Below are 6,505 nucleotides of genomic sequence, written 5' to 3'. Positions count from 1 at the left end.
CGGACCCGGCCCGACGAGCCTCCGGTCGCGGCAGCGCAAGAGCAGGGGAAGCGACACACACACCACTCGATGATCTCGAGCGCGGCGAGGCGGGGGGGTCTGCGGTATCGGTAAGGATTTTTCTTCCTTTCCGGGGCGTACTCTTGAGCGTTCGCGGACACGGGGGACCGGACCGAGAAAAAGCATACTACACAAGAGGTCCCCCGAGAGCCAGGCCTGCCTCCGCGGCAACACCCACCGGGTCTGCACCAGGCGGGGAGGCAATTCTCAGTCCGTCACCGACGGACCACCTTTAACGGTGAGAAGAAAATTAAAAAGGCCGGCCGCGACCGCTCAACACCACCCAACGGCTCACCGCCTACGGGAGAAGGCAGCGCGTGGTGGGCCGCTCGCCCGATCTCACGAGACGGCCGTGAGAGAGCCATCTTACCGCAGCGAGCCTCTCTTACCCGCTCGCCTCGACCCCCTTTTTTTCTTGATCCTCGGGATCACACACCTCGCAGAGGAACACCGCTAATGGCCGTACCGCACACAGGAGGCATACACGTCAGAGAACCGGGAAACGCCGCCGCCGCTCAGAACCGGGCAACTCTGAAGATCGGCCTGGAACGCTCCAGGAGCACCACGAGGATCACAAGCAAGGCGCGTGCACACGAGCCCGGTCGGGAGGGGCACGTAACGCGGCAATCAGCCGACCCTCCCCCGGCTCGGAGGGAGGAGGGCCAAACAGACCCACACGCGGTGGGCATAGCGAAACGCGCGACGGGGAACAAAGCACCCGGCGCGCCTCACAGGAACCCCCACGAACCACAGCGAGGAGTGCGGGGGGGCTTTCACAGGGCTCGGGTCGGATAACCGCACCCCTGCCTTCCACACACCACCGGTAAAGGTGGGGAGGAGAGACGAGGGGCCCGCTGGCAGAACGAGAAGAGCGGCCGCCATTCGCCATGAATGTCCGTCCCTCGCCTGGCGCGGCTTAGGCCTCCGGCCCGAATGAACACAGGGCAAGCGCACCACATCGATCAACAAAGCAGAACCGGGAAGAATCGAGCGAGAGATCAACCACAGACCCAACACATGCCACAGAAAAAAAAAAAAAAAAAAAAGAAAACCCTTCACACCTCCACACCAAAAAAGAGCGGTGGGGGGTCAACAGGGAATCCAATTAAAGAGGAGTGCACTCGGGAGGCACATAACATGAGGCAGCAGAAGGGCCGGGCCACCCTCAACCCAAAAAGGACTCATGGAGACTCGGGAGCTCCACAAGCTGGGAGGGGGGATAAAAAAAAAAAAACCGGTGCGCTCGGGAGGCACACGGGAGCAGAGGACCATGGAGGAGACTCGGGAGCTCCACAACCTGGTCCCCGCCCGCAAAAAAAAAAAGAAAAAAAAAAAAAAAAGCACCGGGACGGTAAGGGAGCAGCATCGAGAGACGGGTCCCACCATCCAAACAGAACGGGTGACAAACCACGAAGCGGGGACGCCTGACACGCTTCACCACGGGCTTTTGCAAGGAAGCCGGTCATCTCAAAAAGCCTCACGGGAAAGCACAGCAGCGAGACGCGGGCTGGGCTAGACGGGGGAAAATAACACCCAGTGAGGCTCGGAAGAGAGACCGCCACCTAGCGTCCTTTAATGTCACCCAATTAAAGGACAGCGTGTCAGCACCTATCTGCAGGTACAATAAGGACAGATAGCAATTATTAGAAGAATGGCAACAGGTACGGGGAGTCATTCACAGACCACACAGAACTCCTGAAAGTGAGGCTGGGTGAAATGTCCCAAAAATGTCCCCATAAACAAGAGAACCGACCCTCAAAGGAACAACTGGTCGACCTCATAACCATGAAAGGACCGAGAGAGCGAGGTGGACATGCCAGAAAGCCGGGCGCCCAGCCTCCTCCCGGCCGAGGACCCTGCGACCAGCCGCTAGGGATGGAGAAGGGCAAGAAGAAAAACTTGGGGGGGGGGGAATCTCGAGTCCAAGAAACCGGGGACCAGTGAACAGGGGAGCCGGGACCACCACCTCCTCTCGGCCTCGAGAACACGAGGCCCGCCGCTGGGCTCTCGCAAGACCGAGGGCAGGAGAAAGGGGCGGGGGAGAGCTCCGAGACACCAACGAGTCCGGACCAGGGAGGCGAGAAAGACGGGACCACGGCCTCCTCTCGGCCTCAGCATGGCAAGGCCCGCCGCTGAGGACCGAGGGTTCCTGGCAAGAGGAAGAAAATTAATAAAAAAGCTCCGAGAGTCCGGAACAGGGAGGCGAGGAAGCCGGGACCACGGCCTCCTCTCGGCCTCAAGATGGCAAGGCCCGCCGCTGAGGACCGAGGGTTCCTGGCAAGAGGAAGAAAATTAATAAAAAAGCTCCGAGAGTCCGGAACAGGGAGGCGAGGAAGCCGGGACCACGGCCTCCTCTCGGCCTCAAGATGACGAAGTCCGGCACTGAGGACCGATGGTTCTGGCAAGAGGAAAGGGAAAAAAAAAAAAAAAAAAAAAAGGTCCGAGACCCCAACGAGTCCGTGACGGGGCAGCGGGGAAGCCGGGATCAACCATCGCCTCCTCTCGGCCTCGGGTCGCCGGGTCCCAGGGCTCTTTAGAAGAGAGAAAAAGCAAGGGAAAAGCAACTTTTAAAGCCGAGGTTATTTCACCGATCCTGGGCCCGGGTGGACCCGACACCTAGCGGGGGTACGCGAACGACTGAAGCCTTCTGGTCGACCCGCTCAAGTCTCCCAGCACCCTCTCCAGCTGGTCCCGTCACTGGGTTCCATCCCCAACGCACCCACCCATGGGTGACTCTTCCGGCACAACCTCCTACACAGAGACCGTCCCCAAGCACGACACCGACTCCGGGACACACCCGCCTGCCGGGCCGGGACTCTCGTCACTCTTTCCGCCTCACAAAAGCCATTTCGCCCCGTCCTCGTCAACGACCGAGGACCAGGAGCGTTGCAGAAGGCCACCGCTAGGGGGCGCCCGACAACCGACCGCCATAGATCGCTCGCTCGCTCGCTCGTTCGGCCGCGACCGCGGCGGCGGCGTCTTCACCTTCTCTGGCGTGACAGCGTCCTTCCACGCTCACGCCCGGAGGTGGCACGGGCCCACAACAGGACAGGGAACTCCCCTGTCGGTTCCCCCACCCCTCCCCATCCCACCCCCGAACACGGTGAACGGCGGGCCGGGCTGGACATTCGGGGCTACGAAAACGAAAGTACGACCGAGACCACAGGCAGCTAGGAAAGCAGGCGAATCGATCGCTCGCTCACGGGGAAACAAAGAGCGTGTCTGACAGATCGGTGACAGGACTAGATGGGCCAGGGGCTTCTGCAACCATTAGGGCATGGTGAGAGGGAGGGACCGAGGGGGACCGAGGGGGACCGAGGGGGACCGAGGGGGACCGAGGGAGGAAGGGAGGGAAGGAGGCGGCAACGGCAGTTCCCTGCCATCTAAGGTCTCCTTTCACCATGGCCACTGCTTGCTTGCTTGCTTGCTTGCTTGTGGTTCTTTTTCTTCACCCCACTCCCCACGCCCTCAGCCCACACTTCTCAGACTAAATACCGAGTCAGAGAAAATTAAAACAGACGTGGAATAGGTTTTTTTTAAAAAAAAAAAAAAACAAACAATAATAATAATGAAATAAAAATAGTGTTTCAAAAATCCCACTCGGATTTCATTTCTGGGAATAATATCGTCATAGTGATGTGTTGTGAACATTTTCACTTAGAACAGAAAAAATAAACAGGTCACTTTAGTCATTTCTTGGAGAGGGTCTGTTTCCCCACCACGATGGTTCGCACTTGCTGAGTTGCTGAAGATGATCTCCCGATCCTCGTGTTTTCAGTTTCTGAGTGCTGCTGACATGACAGACATGGGCCCTCACACTCGAGTTTATGAGACACTACTGAGAGCGTGGAGCCCATAGGACAAGGCTTTGGCTTTCCCTTCCCCTCCAACATAAGCCAGATAAATAAATAAATAAATAAATAAATAAATAAATGCCCAGCAGAAGAAGCATGAAAGCAGCTTCTCAGACCCTTTAGAGCTCCTGAGTTACAGTCATGGCAGAGGATATGACTAGGCCAGGGCTCCCTTCACAACCACCATCCAGGCCTGCCTGCCTGCCTGCCTGCCTGCCTTCCTTTTTTAAATGCCAGTTTACTAAAATTTTAGTTATTTTTAATTGCGTTGGGAGGCTAGAAAGTTTTGGGTTTTCGTGAGTGGGCAGACATATGAAAGGAAGGAAGGAAGGAAGGAAGGAAGGAAGGAAGGAAGGAAGGAAGGAAGGAAGGAGGAGAAGGATCAGAGCAGTGAATATACAGGTGCACAGTCCTTACACCAATGTTGACTGCAGATAGAAAAATAAGAGGAAGAAAAAAAAATAGAACGTCACCAAAAGGACAGCCTGGTCTATAAAAATGAGTTCAGGGACAGCCAGGGCTATTCCATGAAATTGGCTGAGTTCAAATCAGCAATTTCCCAACTCCAACAAGAATGTTGACAGGAAAGGCAACAGCTGTACACGTCAAGGAAGGCCAGTGGAGCTGTAGGCACACCCTTCACACCCTTTGAAACTTCTCTGTTGCAAGGTCACAGAGTTAGGAAAGGAAAATAACGCGTCACTGAAGTCATTCCTAGGCTAGGGCTCCCTTCACAACCATTTGAAAGGATCACAGCACTGAATATACAGACGCACGGTAATTACACCGACGTTGACTGGAAAGACACCTAAACTAACAGAGACACACACATACACAATCCATAGCATTTGCTGCCTAGCAGATCAAATGAATTCCAGTGTCAGTAGGCACACCCTTCACACCCCTTGAAACTTCTCTGTTGCAAGGTCACAGAGTTAGGAAAGGATCTTGATCTTGAACTTTCCTTAATAGTAAGTCTGTGTGTGTATCACACTCAAGCCAAGTGCCCCTCAGAGCTCATGGAAGACAAAACAGAGCTCTAGAATAAGAGAGACGGGGGGGGGGGGGGAGATTCACTCAAGAAAATGAAAGCAAAACCCTACACAAACCCTGGCACACAGTAAAATCAGTCCTATGAGGAAATTTGTAGCTCTGATTGCCTACTTTTTAAAAAGACTTCTAACCGGGTAATGGTGGGACACGCCTTTAATTCCAGCACTCGTTCTGGTCTCCAAGAGCTAGTTCCAGGACTGACTCAATTAGAGAGAACTAGAGAGAAACCCTGTCACAAAACAAACAAAAAAGGAATAAATACTTTATGGAAGAATAGATGGACAGATAGACAGACAGACCCACACCCCATCTTCTGTCTTCTGAAGGTACCAGGCTCTCTCACAGGGGTCAGGCAGAAACGCAGGCAGTGTATGTGTGTGATATCAAGCAAGCCTATACGTGATATATAGGGTATGATAGGATAATGTCACTATTAAATTGGGGTAGGTCTCAGGAGCACAAGAACCCAAATCTCTGCTGTACTCCCTGTCACCAGAAGAGGTCACTAGATCCCCACCATGTGGTTTCTGGACATTCCAGAAATTCCATCTCTCCAGTTCTCATTCTTTCATTGTTCCTCCTGCATGCCTGCATCTAGTGAGAGAGTGGGCACCGTTCCTCCCTGCTTCTGTGTGTCTGTGTCTGTCACGTCCTGGATAGCCAGAGTGCCCGCCACCTACGCCTGAGATAGATGTGGCCGGCAGCCCTGGGGATGGGGGAAAGGGAGAGAGTGGGTTCCCTGGAGAGCCTTGGACAGAGGCTCTGTGGATTCCCTGCAGGAGGCCTCACCGCCTCTGAGGAGCCCATGGGGGAGGGGGAAAGGGAAGGTCAACCAGACAGTCCTGCCTGGCTTTTGCTTTGCTTTGCTTTGTTTTTGTTTTGGTTTGTTTCCAGGTACAGCTGTGACCAGGTCTGGATCCAGGACAGACTCCAAAGCTAGAGAGAAATCCTGTCTCAGAAAACAAAAAATAAATAAATAAATAAATAAATAAATAAATAAATAAATAAATGGTTGGATAGATAGCTAGATAGCCAGAGAGATGATAAAAACACCTCCAAGATCAGGGAGACCAAGGCAGGCAGATCACTGTGAGTTTAAGGCTCCCTTGTTCTGCAGATTGAGATTCAAGGCCAGGCAAAGTGACACAGAGAAACCCCGTTTTCAAAAAAAAAAAAAAAAAAAAGGTGAGGGCTGGAGAGAGATGGCTCTGTGGTTAAGAGTTCTGACTGCTCTTCCAGAGGACCCAGGTTCAATTCCTTACCACCCACATGGCAGTCAACAGCTGTCGGTAACTCCAAGATCGGACACCCTCAGATAGACATACATGCAGGCAAAACACCAATGCCAATAAAATGAAAATAAATAAATTATTAGGAAAATAAATATATAGAAAAGGTGTTTAGTGCATGCCTTTAATCTCAGCACTAGGAGGCAGAGGCAGATGACTCTCCGTGAGTCTGAGGCCAGTCTTGTCTACAAAGTGAGTCCCAGGGCATACAAGGGTACACAACGAAACCTTATGTTGAACAACCACAAA

Source organism: Microtus pennsylvanicus, unplaced genomic scaffold (assembly GCF_037038515.1).
Source record: "Microtus pennsylvanicus isolate mMicPen1 unplaced genomic scaffold, mMicPen1.hap1 Scaffold_55, whole genome shotgun sequence".
Taxonomy (NCBI): domain Eukaryota; kingdom Metazoa; phylum Chordata; class Mammalia; order Rodentia; family Cricetidae; genus Microtus; species Microtus pennsylvanicus.
Note: the sequence above shows the minus strand (reverse complement) of the source record.